The 16,108-nt window shown below is 35.9% G+C and overlaps 1 long non-coding RNA gene across 2 annotated transcripts; it reads left to right on the top strand.

Moving 5' to 3' along the window:
* The first annotated feature begins 3,686 nt into the window (after nucleotides 1-3,686).
* On the top strand, nucleotides 3,687-5,423 carry LOC111717099 (uncharacterized). Of its 2 annotated transcripts, XR_002768673.1 has the most exons (3): nucleotides 3,687-4,086; nucleotides 4,579-4,880; nucleotides 5,062-5,423. It is a non-coding gene; the product is annotated as an uncharacterized LOC111717099 (long non-coding RNA). The 2 variants fall into 2 exon arrangements; XR_002768672.1 differs by lacking the exon at nucleotides 3,687-4,086 and having other exon boundaries at nucleotides 4,431-4,880.
* Nucleotides 5,424-16,108: the final 10,685 nt, after the last annotated feature.

The raw sequence follows: 16,108 nt of genomic DNA, 5'->3' as shown, positions 1-16,108 counted from the left end.
TGATGCTCTGTTCTGGGTACTTGGCCGCACACCTAGACAGTGTGACAGAGACTGCGCTCTGGCTGTGTATCCTGGCATGTCGTCTGCACCTTGCTGGTTGTGATGGGCTCAGCAGCTTCCGGCAAGACTCACATTCCATCAGTTTGACCAAAAGTTTCATCTGACTTGCAAACGGTCTCATCGACCCGAGAGATTCGAGTACCGCAGGGTCCCATGTACAAGACTTCACAATCTCCCATATGGCAGTCGAAACATAAGTATTAGAGTCGACTTCTGCTGCATTCACCATTTCTTTGCAGAAATCTCCACATTTGACCATGTTCCTCAGGCTGGATGTTGGGTCATCAACCCCCTTGTAAGCAGGAATTGACAGGTTGGCTGTGAAGCTATACATGTTTGGGTGGCGGAACGGGGCAAGATATATAGCACCAAGGACAGATTTGCTCTCCTTGTAGGTCTCTACAAGTGACTGGGCATACATGTTTATAGGCCTCATTGGATCTGTCTTCTCCTTGGTGACAAAGTTGATGAAGGCCAGCAAACACCATCCCCTGAGGTAAGAAGGGGAGACAACCTGCGCAACAAGGCTAACGATGTTGCTCCTAGATATGGTAGGGTCCCACTGTAGAGCTGTGTTAACCTAACCTGAGGGCCATGATGTATACGAGCAGTGGGTCAGCTCCCTTCTCGATTGCCCCTCTAATTGGGTTTTTGAGATTTTAAATTAAGACATTCCGAAAAATGCTTCTCCGTAGAATTTCTTCCCTAAGTTTTTGTAGCTTAAGACTTCCACTTCCTGTACATCCTTGAAATCATCTCTGGATTGTTCAGTAGGTTGACCCATCCATAGTCTTGAAACAAAACCTTTAAGCTTAGTTCTGTTATTTTCAGCCTTATTTTGTCCAGATTAAATCTTGAAGTTACTCTGATAATTACCTAAAATGGCCATCCTAGAGTCTGAGTGCTTTTATTTAAGCTTATTGAAATTATCATTTAAAGCCTTTTTAAAATAAAAATTTGATTTAAAGTTTAATTTTTAATATTAAAATTAAGGAGTTTTTTTAAAAATAAAAATAAAATAAACTATAAACGCCATCAGGTTTCCTTGATTTGCAGTTTCCTGAAATAAAGGACAATAAGAAATTATTTAGACACAATTATTCTAATATTTAACAATTTTTATAAATAACAAACATCCAAAATAAAGAATAAAAATGAAGTAAAATCCAATTAGTCTTTGATGTTAGCAAACAGTTTATTATGTGTTCCAGATTGATCCTGGATTTGGACTTGAGAGGTAACGACCATCCTGTCTGTAGACGTACATATCTTCATCATTGTCCTCAGCGGCTTAACCACCTCTGCTCCCTGGGAGAAGAACCTGTTCAGAAATGTGAAGTTACGGGTAGAGATGATTGTCTTGTCTTTGGCAATTATCAATCCTAGTTCTGCATATGCTTCCGTTATTGCTTCTTCTATGCACCTGCACTTCATCTCCTTCTCCTTTTGAGTAGCTTTCTTCGCGAAGAAGAAGCAAAACAGTGCATCGTCGATCATGACTTTCCCCTTCTTCCTGAGCTTTGCAGTAACATACAGCAAGATGTGGCTGTGAAGAATACAATCATACCTTCCTGTCCAGCCCTGCACCATTCCTTCATCTATCTCCATATCAATGCTCAACCCATCTCTCCTGTAGACATATCTCAGCCCCTCCCATACCTTCTCAAACGATATGTTGTGATCGCCTTGAGTATAACCCATGACAGTGTCATGGTGCAAAAGGAAGAACTTCCTCGAGTCCCCCGGTCTCCATCCCTTCACGTCTATACTGATGAACAGGCAGGAACCCAATTCTGAAGACTTTGAGAGGAATGTTCTGAATGCCAGATCCATATCTGCTTTGCTTGCACCCATTGCCACATTGCCAAGGTAATTGGTTAACAATGGCCCACTGGAGTCCATCTCGCTCATCATCCTTCTGTTGGGCTCATTTAGAGATGAAGTCTCCCGAGATGTTTCAGCATCTTTCGTACTCTCCGCCTTAGTAGCCATATCAGCAATGTTGTCCCTCGTAATACGACCTTCAGCAAATTCCTTCTTGTACTCTTCCATTGTCATTCCACCCCCGCAGTTGTCTCCGTTAAACAAGCTGTGTAGGAGCTCATTTGATGATACGTTCCTCTTAAAGTTCGTTCGTCCAGGGTTGAAATGCTCGATAGTTGAGGGGGGAACCCTGGTAACGTCTTTTGCCTGTACGAATGCATTGTTTGCTGTATGGACATATGGGAAATGCTTGACAAGCCTTGCAGCACCCCAGAGGCTCTCAGGGGTAAAAAAAGTTCCAGCCTAAGTTACTAAATATTTTTTGTTCATATACATCCAGAGATGAAATCCTGCAAGTTTCAAAATCCTAGCCGTACGTCCTAAGATTTTAAGCCTATTTTTATATTTTTTGCTTAAACTGTTATACCCTGTCATATGTATTTTTTAAACGATCATCTCAAATGCTTTAAAAATTGTTTCAGTCCTTTTCTGGACCCTTAAAACATATATCTAGACCTTCGAAAAGTCAAGATCGGGTTAGAAACAAGACATTTAGACCCCTAAATGCTAAATCTTTGATCTCCTCACAATTCTGGCTATTATGGATTTGGACCAGATAAGTTTCATCAGCGCCCTAGACATGAAGCTTTCATTGGTTATGTTTGGGCTCTCAGGAGCATCAGCAACATTCCCTTGTGTATGGTGTGACCTGAACAAATTCAATTTTCTAGACAATGATAGGAATGAAGCCAGGAAACTTAGAACTGTTGGATCTAGCAAGAACTCTGCTGCAGAGTATCAAGAAGCTGCCAAGAAGCACAAGCAAAAAACGAAGTTATCAGCAGCTCCATACAAGGGCTGTCAGCATGATCCACTTGTGGCCCATGAGGATTCAGCTGTCATTATTGATGTTTTGCCACTAATGGAGCTCCATCTGCTACTTGGAATTATAAACAGACTATTTAATCATCTAAATGATATTTTAATTCAGATTCCAGGGAATACCATCACTGCAAAAGACTGGTCAACAGAGTGTGCACTTGTGAGACCCAAATTTCATGGAGGAGAATTCAATGGCAACTCTTGCAAAATCTTGCTGAACTCTGTTGATAAGTTGGAGAAGATAGCACCTAAAGAAAACAATGAAGTTCAACAGGTTGTCAAAGTTCTCAAAGACTTCAAGACCATCAAAGACATGTGCTTTGAAAAGGAAGTGAAGTCTGACTACAGAGTGGCAATCAAAGAGTTTGAGGCATCCTACAAACTCTTGGGAATCAGTGTCAGCCCCAAAGTCCATGCTGTCCTCTTTGTGCGTCAAAATGATGGACTAGGATTAGGCCATCACTCTGAACAGGCCTCAGAGGCCGTACACAAAGACTTTACCAAGCTTTGGACTGGAGCAGGTTACAAGAGGGAGATGATCAACAAGGAGTATTCTAACAATCTCCTTAAGTGTGTTCTTGTTTACAATTCCAGGAACAAATAAACATATTTTTGTTACTTATGTTTTAAATTGTGAGGAGAGCAAAGATTTAACATTTAGGGGTCTAAATGCCTTGTTTCTAACCCGATTTTGACTTTTCAAAGGTCTAGACCAAGGGGTGTAATCTGTCGTCTTTGTAATAAGGACAGAGATGAGGGACAGAAGGGAATCGGTGTTAGGTATAGATCATGTAGTGACATACAGTACAAAGGAAAATACGGGTTGCGGCATCTGTTTATATACAGTGTACACAGCTCTGGGGTATGTAAACAGTAGACAGTAAATTTTGAGCATCATGCGATACTGTTCTGTGGTTAACTGTACCACAAATGGTTCTCATGTTGATATGAGAATCCATATACTGTTCGTGAAGAATGGAAATCTTTGAGCTGTTGGAAAAATATTCCAACTTTTATCTGCTCTCGTCATTTTACTCAAAACTCTTACAGCAAATCAAAGAAGAAATTTAAAAAATACGCTAAACCCACAGTGTTTTTGCCAACACAGATCCTGGCAGAACATAACTATGCATTCCCTGATAATAAAGTGTTAAAGAGAAGGTAATAAAATGTTGACATATACCAGATTTCAAAGAAAAATTAATACTTGTATTCTCAATAAGCATAATTTGATAAAAATGGTCTGCAATCTGATTACAATTAGTCCTTAAGGTTGGAGGGGGGGGGGTTACGCCCCCCCTAATGGCTATACGCTGAGTTATCCTTTTGGCCTTTTACAAAATATCCAAAATGTACTTTTGGTTTTAAGGTTGAAGAGATAAAATAGTAAATTTTAAGGGAGGTGGGGGCTGGCCTTGATGTCCCAGCCTCCTTGAAAAGTCCTTTAAAGGTTGGGGGGTCTGAATCTATGTATAGGATGGGGGGGGAAAAAAAGCCGGAGAGAATATCATTAGGGCTTAAACGCATGTTCATAGCACAATTTTCAAGACCAGCTCATGAAAAAAAATTAGATCGATAACTTTTAGGAGTAAAATTCAAGTTATTCATAAGAAGAAGTCTCGACAATAATTAAAGTTTATAATGTATGTTCAGGCTTGATGATGCAACTGAGCAAGGCGTGAAGTATCAAAAACAGTTTTATAAAGCAGATGAAAGATGTAAAACCCTGGGGGTCAGGGTTTCTGACTTGCAGAGTACGATTGCAGAGCTTAAAGAAAAGTTCCAGGTATCTGCTGAACACATATCTTGTCTGCAAAATCTGCCTTAGATATTCCATCAAGCTTCTTTCAACAAACTGCTGTCAAAGTCAAGGACTCAAAGATGAGAGCAGAGAATCCTGAAACCCTGCGTAGTTTTGCACTTAATCCGCATTCTTATTCTGCATGCGCTTACAGGTATTAAGCGTTTAACCATATGGCATTTAATCTATGTAAGTAAAGCATGGGGGGGGGGTCCTAAAAATTGCTGATATCACATGTTTCTACATTCTTTTTTCAAGGGCTTTTTATAGAGTTGAAAACAGTGTAATCTAAGATTTTTTGTGTACTTTGAGTATTGATATGTGTTTATGTTAAGATATTTACGAAAAGTGTTTTACAACACTTTACCACACGAAAGCACATTGAGGAAGTGGTGTGAAAATTTAGATGCCTCGCCAGAATTTACAGAGCAATTATAAGTTTAAAAAATTACATTAGAACTAATTAGTTGCAGAGATACCGGAATCCAAAATCCAAGATGCAAAGATGAAAGACAAATTATTTTGTGCCAGACAGATATTAAACCGAATCTGTCTCAAAACTGTGTCTAATCTGAATGACAGAACACCCTGACATCTTTAAGAAGGCTGATCATGGAGAACTACATAAATATTCCTTGCTTAGAGAAACTGCACTACTGTACACAGTCCTACGGCTGAAACATCTTGCCAAGAAGAACTTTGATTCAAAAAAGTCAAAAATTAGAAAAAAGTTAAACAAACTTGTTTTTTTTGCCAACCAATAAGTTTGTTCATGGTGATCATTATTTTGTTTAATAGATTTTTTAATACATTTCTTTATGAAACCATGTAAATTTTATTCATGAGAGAACAAAAAAATCAAAAAGAGTGACGTCATTATTTGTTTTGTTGTGAGACAACATCTGAGAACTTTTGAATCAACAAAATAAGTTAAAACCTTCCTCTCAGATCTCTGATTTAAATTTAAACTGCAAAATTACTCATATATCTTTTGTGAATTTTCGGGATTTGTTTGAATAAGATTGTATTTAAGACAGATTTGAACTTATTTCGCCAATTCAAAAGTGTTCAACTTTAACAGAGATAGTGACGTATCTTGCTGGGAACCATGCTTTTTTAGTCCAAAAATTACAATTTAAATTCTTCCAACTTATGCTATGAGATTTAACATATAATTACTAATTGACTTTTTGACAAAATCATTATTTTGGCATATGTCGAAAAACCAATATAAGGTTAAGAAATTTAAAATAAAATACATCAACAACATTTTTAGCATACTAGTTAGGGCCGAACCATGTGCCCCCCTCTTGTAGGATGAAATGGAGGGAGGACTCGCACGCTTGACTGCGTTAATAATTCTCAGTAATTCGAACCCGTTTTATATCAAAAGAGCCATTTTGGATGTTTTGCGTCATGTTTTTCATATTGCTAAATATGCTAAATATTTTTTGGATAGTTGAACTTTGCACAAGGAGTTAGAAAAACGACTTGAAAAATGTACATTAATTGGTTTCTGCATTTATATTCATGCTTAAAAGGACGTCTACAAAAATCCCCCTCTTCTTAAAATGTACATGTTAACCTTTATGTTCAATTATAAGGGTTCTGTACAATTCCCCTGTACAAACTGTCCATCAGCATTCTATACTCTAACCTTTCTCCGGTCTAGACATATGTTTTAAGGGTCCAGAAAAGGACTGGAACAATTTTAAAAGCATTTGAGATGATCGTTTAAAAAATACATATGACGGCGTAAAACAGTAAAAATATAAAAATTGGCTTAAAATCTCAGGACCTACGGCCCAAATTTTGAAACTTGCAGGATTTCATCTCTTGATGTATATGACAAAAAATATTCAGTAACTTAAACTGGAACTTTTTTTTTTAATCATAGTTAAGGTCACATGTGTGCGTAGTCTCTCGCTGTCCGCACTTCACTCTCTCTGCCCTCCTCACACTCATAGTTAGGAATCGCCTTCTCCTTAGAGGCAGTTACAAGAAGGTCATATTTCTCCCAAGGAACCCCTTAGTTGCCCTTGGGTTGAATACTCTATCTTCAGTCATCTTGTTCCTCGTGACTTTTAGTGTTGTGATTATGTTCCTGTCCGGGGTTGGTAGGTAATGGAACAGGTAACACAGGTCCAGGACTATTCCGTCATATGATCCAAGGTCCTTGAACAGCTTGACCAGCCCCCTTGCATCTTTACAAACTTCTTCAAGGCCCTCCAGCAGCTTGACCCTCCTATAGTCTTCACCTGTACCCATGCCTGCAGGAATAGCATTCAAGTTGTAGACATTCTCTAGCACGGCTAAGATTGTTTCAATGACTTTGGCAGCTTCACATCTTCATCCGGGTATGCTGCTCGTATCCGCTCTCCCTTATACCTTTCAACCTTCCCCACTGCATGACTGATGTTTAACAGTTTATCACCATTGATGCCTGTGGATCTGTACACTTTCATAAATGACCTCACATTAGCAATAGACTTCAGGCAGTTGATCAAGTTTATCACGTGATCCCTCCCAAGATAGTACCCATACCTTGCAGACCCAACACATACTACATTATAGAGTTTAGAGCAGAATTTCTAACATCTCACAGGCCTGGTTGAAAGTTTTCTCCCAGGAATGTACCCGAGATCCAGGAGTGAATGGTCATCAATGTCAATTTGAGAGAAGTCCGTATCCCCTGATTGCTCCATTTCCCCCAGAAGTGCATTGAATCTTCCATCCTTTGTGGCTTTAAACCAGAACTCTACTAACTGATACGCAAGGATTGCTCTCTCTGCTCCAGGCGTCAGATCGCCAAGGGCACTTTTGACCACTTTTGCACGCAAGGTCCAATTCCATGATACAAAATTGACGATCCCAATCAACTGGAGAAAGTTGTCTACAATTCTGGAACTCAGTTAAATTTGAAATTTATCTCTGTCTAGGATTATGCGTGACAGGAAGTGACCCATTGCAGTGCTCCCAGTGGTCCATGTGGGTGCCTGAGCCATGATTTTTGCATTTAGCTTGATCTTCCTTATCATATCGTTCTAGTTCGGGATGTCAACATGCCTTACTACGGCATTATAGAGTTTTCTGCTCGAGATGTATAGCGGTGACATCTCGTCGGGGGTCTTCGACATCTCCATCTAGATCCCTCCTCGATTTAGGTGCTCTTACTGCCTCTGTGTCCTCACCCCATCCGGTAAAGAGAGATGGGCATGGGTTATTCTCGCTGACCCACTTCTTAACCTCAGGGCCTCCTCAGATGTATGCCACTTCAATGAGCGTAGCGCCAAAGTAACAGGGCTTCTTATCCACCCGTTCCATTGCTCAACTTCAAAGTATGCAATGGCCTCCTAGGCAGACAAGCTATAACAGATGCAGGATTCTAATCTCGAGTAAATGCTCCTTAAAGCTTGGGAGATGGGCCTTGGCTGTCGGCAAGTAGGACTTAGGAATCAACATCTGTTGGATTTGAGTGAGCCTCCAGCTCTACTGGTTCATGCATCCAAAGACTCACAGAATCTGATGATGATACCCCAAGGGCACCAGGAAGGTAAGCGAAGGCCAGAACTGTTCTATAACCCAATCCAAAAATCAGGAATCTCTTTATATTGATAAATTCATCTTGGAAAACATCTCCACACCTGTGAAAGGTGCGGAGTTTAAATGGAAACTACCTGCTTTGTATTGTAAGACAGACAAACAGTAATGTCTTCTTTTATGAATATATCAAAGCTAAACAAATATAATGTTGAGAGCATAGATATATGATTATATAATTTACAGTACATTCATTGTATATTTAGGGGATAAAATTTAAGATGGAATGCAATATTACACATTGATATATTTACGTAGACAACTAACATAGATGCAGGTTTCATGATTTAAGATTAAACTATATTTAAATTTTAAAAAAAGTATGAAAATTTATTATTCCACAAAATACCCCCTAAAATATTATCACTCTGCATAATATAAGTGTACATCATAAGATATGATGTTCTTTAGTGTACATCTCAGGGGATTATTTAATATATGCTATACAATCCTAAGAAGTGATTTCTTCTTGAGAATTCAAGCTTAGGACTATCAACCCTCTTGCATTATTGACATCATTTCCACAATCCTTTAAAAGGTCTGCATCTTTAAAGTCAGTGACTGAAACCAAGCAATTCACATAAGTATCTTCTGTTTCTGAGAAAATCGCTTTAAATATTTATTTTGATAGATACTCAAATATTATTACCAAAACCTCCAGAAAAATTAGCGATTTAATCCTGTTTAACATTGGTATTTCTTGTTTGTGCTGCTTAAATCTAATGTTGATCAAAGACGTTTGGATTAGCAAACACATAAGGGTTTGCATCAATTGCACCAGGCTTTGCTAGTTACTTAGTACTTTAAAGCAACTATATGAAAGCATCTGTTTTCAACCTGAAATTTTAAAATTTCTTTGTAAAAGCTTCGGCATCTGGATTATCTTTAAACAATATATTCCACAGGAAATTATCTCTGTCAAGAATGAAAGTTAAAGTTGTTAAATGGACACTTGAAATTAAGTTTAAAACGTGAAAGCAAGGGCGGACTAAAGTGGAGGGGGTTCATTAGGTCATAAAATTTAGATATACTGAAGTATTGCAATGATCACATCATGTTGGAAGCTTTAAGGCCATGAGAATGGTTTCAAACTTTACTTAAGTAAAGCTTAAATATCTTTAGCCTCCACAATGGCTAACTTTCGTGATATAAATTAAATATCTAAGTATCCGGCATATCTCTGGCCTATCATTTGATTTTTGATTTTGATGGTTTTCACTATAATTAACAAAAAAGATTGAGATTGTATATTCTCAAAACTATTTGCCGCATTCTACACCAGGAATATCTAAATATGCTCATAAAATAGGTAAACATTATTTAGGACTTTGAACTTTGAAATCTTAAATTCTGTTGAAACTACTTTTCAGGTGTTCTAAAATTCAATATTTTATTTATGCCCTAATGTGGCCAAATTCTTTTAAAAACTTGGAGGATGAGACACTTTTAAAAATAACAAGGAGTAAGATTTTGAGGTGGCTCAGGAGAAAAAATGAGGAGAATGTGGCTTGGTCTAGAAATTGTTGTGGCTGGCCTTCCTCCCCTTTCTACATGCAGGTTGTACCAATAAGCATGGGAATCAAATGACGACCTCTATCATCTTCATTCCATGTGGGATTATTATGATAACTAAAATTTGTAGTATCATAGTTAGAACATTTACCATTTACCATCAAAATTTTCTGAGATATTAGAAAATTTGTCCAGATTTAGGTTTATTCAAAATCAACAAAACTCTTTAAATGGTTAAAATCTCCGCCAATTTTAAAGATACAAAGATTTTGGAAAGCTCAGTAGACTTCCAATCTCTTTTTGATACACTTCGTATCGTTTATACATCAATTATCAGATATCTCGAACACTCCTTGTGGAGAATTATCAGTTTGCGTTAGGACATTTTGTAACGTTTTCTGGTCGACGAATGGTAATTTTCTTGATATGAGAATATTTGATAATGACATAGCAAGATTGGAGTCTGGTGAGAAATTAAATAGAAATCATTTTAGAGAAAATCTCACACACGAAGAAGCAATTTTGGTTAGGAAACTAAGAATCGTCAACCTAGTAGACATAAATAACAGCGATACTTTCTCAGAAAATAATCTAGCATTATACCTTGGTTTCCGACCTAACTTATTGGAATTATTTTATCTAAAATCGGTACATAGAAGCGTAAAGAGGCAGTTTTCACTGAACAAGGACAAATTATGCACACCTATCGTTACCTTCTTTAGGAAAATAGTTAGGGGCAGCGCTAAGATAAGAAAAATCATGGATAATGTTGAGTCAGAGATTGGGCCGATGTCTGGTTTGTATAAGCGCGTTGCCCTAACAAATTATATAAACGCAAATCCTGAGAGAGATTGCAACTTTTATAAAATTTTCAAAATCTCAAAGTTGAAAAATAACCTACGAATCTTTGTTTTCAATTTTACATCTCAGACTCTATATCACAATGCAATGATTGCACACTTTGTTCCGGATCACGACCCGTCATGTCAACGGTGCGAATTTGGAAAACTTAGACCTGCACCGAGAGAAACTATCTCTCATGTTTTCTGGGACTGTCCAAAAATATACGATATTTTAACTGACTTAAACCTTATAATATCAAATGGGGTATTATCTCATGAAGAATTAAAAATTACAATTTTCTTAGGCTGTAGCAATCCAATATCCTTTAATATCGAAACAACCAACATTATTTGCTTTATAGTCATGTACTTTATATTTTCCACAAGGAATAATAGACGAATATACAATACTATCAAATTAAAGCAATTCATTTCTTACCACACTTCTATAATTAACAAACCCTTGTTTGTCGAATATGGAAATTGCATCAAATTCAATTTGCCCCGTGGCGGAGTATAATAATTGCAACTCCCGCAACACAGGTATTACCAAACCATACCATCATGTAACCAGTCATGCTTAATCAGTCATTTTGTTTAGAATTAAAAAAAGGAATTTCAAGCATTTGGCTTCGCAAACTTCGCCAATTTCATATTAGAGGAAAAAAATCAATAGTGTCTACAATAATATTCGTACGGAGTCCATCCCTCGAGGATGATTCTGACGAACGGCGTAATTTAAAACCAAACAATAGCCCATGTTTTGAAACTAAGGCAACAAACTTAAATACGACTCATTTTAATATAACCTTTTACAAAAAAATTGGCCTCTTCTTGTATCTGGATAATCTGGAACAACCCGTGGCGTCCTACCGAGGACGAATTAAAGTTAAAATCTCTATGGATACCTTAATAGGTAATCTCAGAAACATGCTTATCTCATATTAGAGGAAAAGAATCAATAGTGTCTACAATAATATTCGTACGGAGTCCATCCCTCGAGGATGATTCTGACGAATGGCGTAATTTAAAACCAAACAATAGCCCATGTTTTGAAACAGAGGCAACAAACTTAAATATGACTCATTTTTATATAACCTTCTACAAAAAAATTGGCCTCTTCTTGTATCTGGATAATCTGGAACAATCCGTGGCGTCCTACCGAGGACAAACTAAAGTTAAAATCTCTACAGATACCTTAATAGGTAATCTCAGAAACATGCTTAATACGCTGGAAATACACGATGCAAACCATTATAAATGGGTTGCAAACGGTTCCGACAAAGCTAATGGTGCTAATGCACACATTAAAATCGTAAAATATATTTTTTCTAATTTTTCAGAGAAATGTCTAATAAACCTACTTATTCCAATATTTGCCAGTATTTATATTCCTAAAATATTTCCTATTTTTGCTGACTTATACCATTATGTGTCAGTATTGAAGCTCCTAAAGAAAAAATATCTCCTATTTTAGCTGACTTTTGCCTATACTTGCTAGTACTTTGTCTTACCCATTTCGAAATTTCAAAGCCTTAAAACTCCAAATATCCTAACTAACTCTCCTAATTTTCAATTTACTCCTATTGCCTTAACATTTCGACTATCTCAAACCTGAGGAGTGAATTGTGGTTAAATAGCTTGAGTATTAAAACTCCTAAAGCAAAAATATTTCCTATTTTTGCTGACTTTTGCTAATACTTGCTAATATTTTAATTTACCTATTTCAGTACCTATTCCATCCAAAATTTTTAAATTAATAACTCCTAATATCCAGACTATCTATCCTATCTTCAATTTATTCCTACTGCCTTAAACAGTTCAAACTATCTCAAACCTGAGGAGTGAATTGTGGCTAAATAGCTTGAGGAAAACGGTAAGAACAAACCTCACGCAATCTAGTTCCTTTCAAAAAAGAATCAGTTGTTTTTCTTCCACTTTGGAAAAAATGTAAAGTATAAATATATATACTTATACACTTTACCTAACTTCAGTTGAAGTTTAACCAAGTTAACTTCTATTTCCTGATGAATCCATCCAAAAATAAAATGTCCGACACAGTAACGAATACTCCTGATGGCACTTTTGCCTTTCGGTTTGCCTTGTAAGACAGAAAAGAAAAACATTTTTTCAACAAAAAAACTCTTCCTTTATCAAGGAAATTTCTGTTTTACCTTCTGGCTTTTAAATAATTCTAGATGAGTACATATATATATTCTTATTTCACATTTATTGTTAAAATATGGCACTTTTGCCTTTTTTCGCCTTGCAAGAAAGAAAAAAAATCAACTGAAATTTAACAAGGAAAAAAAACCTTTCTTTCATTATTGAAAACAGTTCTTTTTTATAATCTTGCTTTTAAATATTCTTAGATAAGCACACAAATATTCTTAAATATCCTTAAAAATTCTTGAATATTCTTAATTCTCTTATACTGTTAAAATAGTTTGACGAGGAACCAACTGATCCTGACCACGGTAGCTGTATGAGTCAGAAAATCTCCCGAACGGAAATAATAACGGTAAAAAAGATTAAATAAAACTTATAGGAGCCCGTAGAAGATTTGCAGACTCCTTAATAGTATTTCACTATCGTCGTAGAAAATCTAATTTAAAAGTTGTCACTGTCAAAAATTTAAATTAATTATTATTTATATTTATAATATTTCAAGAATCTCTACTAACTGCCTTACTGAGAATCGTTTTAAAATTTTAATCCTTCACTGTCAAAAACTTAATCTGCAATATCATTCCAATGATAATTGAAATTACAAAATTTGAACCCAATCCACATGCCTAATTAAAATCCCGACGGACTTGCTTTCAAAGGAAAATGGAAGGGTTTTTTTTTTGATATTTTCCCTTGCTACATATTCTTCTCTTTACCTAGTTAAACCGAACCTGGGAAGATGAACGAGGACGAGAATATCCTTGAATCTGTCGAACCCCAGAGGATCTGGGGGACCTCATAGCTGTACTTCTCGGCAATAACGGTAAAAAATACATTTCCATAAGTCCCCGTGAAGACTGGATTCCCTACATTACTAATGAATTTTAAATGAGCAGGGGTGTGCACACGGACCATTTTGGACTGTAAAGGTTGAAACTCTTGAACCGAAACTAACGTACACGCTATTTAATAAAATTTTAAGATTTTAAATTATGTACGGGAACTAATTTTAACTTAAAGTCTACAATGTTAACTCTATAAATTCAAAAAAACTATCTTTTTATCTTTTACCCTTTAATCTGATGTCTCGGATATAAAAGTTTACTATCGCAATCCTGTCCCTATAAATAAATAATTTAAAATAACTTGTTTTAATCAATAAATCCTTATTGATATCGTTCGGAAAATGATCCGTAACTAAGAGGACATGAGTCAAAAACTGAATCTTCCTTCTCATTCCGAATTTTATCCAAAAATAAAATAATTATCTTTTTTTTACTGATTCAGTCTGTTCACACAATCTTCTTGTCGATTTAACTTTGAACAATAAAAAATGCAAGCTTTAAACAAATTAAAACTAATAATTTCTTTTAATTACTCAGTTTGAACTGAACTGAACTGCTCCTGGAACCAGCAGAGGGCGACGACAAGATGCAACGCCGAGAAACAAGATTGCTAAGATTAAAAGGATACTAACGAACCTACAATGTTCGTATTTAGTATACCTTATGTAATAAATTTTTATGTTCCTCGTAACATCCTGCTAAGGAAGTCGCAATAGTATTAAGACGAACCATCAATGTTCGCATATATTGCACTTCGGTCGGTCGAATAATTCTTAACTAAGCTTTTTTATTCTAGCAAGGAACTTTCAATGTTCCAAACTAGTTCCATGTTTCAATGTTATACCTACTTTACATCAGCAAGGAACCTTCAATGTTCCAAGCTAGTATGTTTCTTAATATCATAGTCCCTTATCGTCACGTCGAAATATCGACAACATAGATAAGATAGAATAGCATGCAGCAAGGAACCATCAATGTTCCGCGCTAGTGTGTTTTTTAATGATATAGCTTCTTAACTTTACGTTGGCCAAGTAGCTTTAGAGGAATACAAAATATATAGCCTTTGAATTGTGACTACAATGAGCTACAAAAGGGAGCATGTAGACTTTAGATAAAATAAAAGCAATTAAAGGGCCAGGGGGGGGGGCATCAAAAATACTCTATTTTTCCTTGATGTTGCCCATCCCCCCCCTGGCTAAAATCCTGTATACGCATCATACACAAATACCACCAAAACTAACTTATTCTTTGAAAAGTGACAATTTAAAAAAAGTAAAACAGTATTCCACAAGAAATACTAAGATTTGTTTATTAAATGCATTTTTCTCAAATATCATGATAAAAATGGGAAAAAAACACTATTTCAAGTAAAAATGAAAATTTTGAAAAACTGATCAAATTGGGTTGAATTTCCAAATTCAAATTAATTTAAAGAATTTAAAAATATTAAAATTTGAACGAGTTAGGTAAAAAAAAATTTTGTTTCAGTACTTAATAAAAATTTATTTCAAGAAAAAACTTTTTTTGACCAAAATTTCCTCAAATTTCTAATATTTTTCAATTCTGTAAATTGTTTTGAACTCCGGGTTTCAAGTCGGTTCAATGGATACCCATGTTAATAAGAATCAAAGCAATTGCAGTAAATCGAGCTCTAAATGTCACACATTAACACAAGTATTGGCTATCAAACAAGCCCTTAATCGATTAATGCCAAAACGTCTAGGCACAATCTTATGAGCTATTGATGTCAATCAAACACTAGCTGGCATCAATTCAAAATCAATTAGCAAGATCTTAGCTCGTATGTTTCAAAAAGAATCGAATTACTGCTATTGCTGTAATCCAAGCAGAGTCTCAATCAACTAACTTTATTTTATATTTTATGCTACAAAATTAACAGGAATTGACATAGTTACAATTCCTACGATGTTATCTATATTTCATGATTAAGATTTAAGACCATCATAATACGTATTAATCGCATAGTTAAAGTTTAATATTGAGAGAGAATAGATAAAACCAGGGAATAGGAATAAAGGGAAAGGAAATGGCGCAGATTAGCTATCTTCGCACATGTTTTACAGCGTAATTTAAGTATGTCGCATGGTTTAAGCTAATCATGCTAAATATTCGATTAAAACGCAGTTTCAATGAAAAATGTCATTATGTCTGAATTTACAACCTCAAATCATTTATAATGTTCAAAGTACTGCAAGTTTACAGAATATCTTCTTTACACGATATATTTGCTACAGCACTAATACATTTTTTTACAAATTATATCATTAAACTCCATTTCAGAAGCCCGTTCTGATATACAAAAAAGAACTTATTTAGGGCAGAAACCATCATCTAATCATTTTATTCAAATAGGTTTGAGGACGTCATTTATGTCTAGTCCTATGTAGACCCTG

Source organism: Eurytemora carolleeae, unplaced genomic scaffold (genome assembly GCF_000591075.1).
Source record: "Eurytemora carolleeae unplaced genomic scaffold, Eaff_2.0 scaffold2331, whole genome shotgun sequence".
Classification (NCBI taxonomy): Eukaryota; Metazoa; Arthropoda; class Copepoda; order Calanoida; family Temoridae; genus Eurytemora; species Eurytemora carolleeae.
This window is presented reverse-complemented; position numbering and strand designations above follow the sequence as displayed.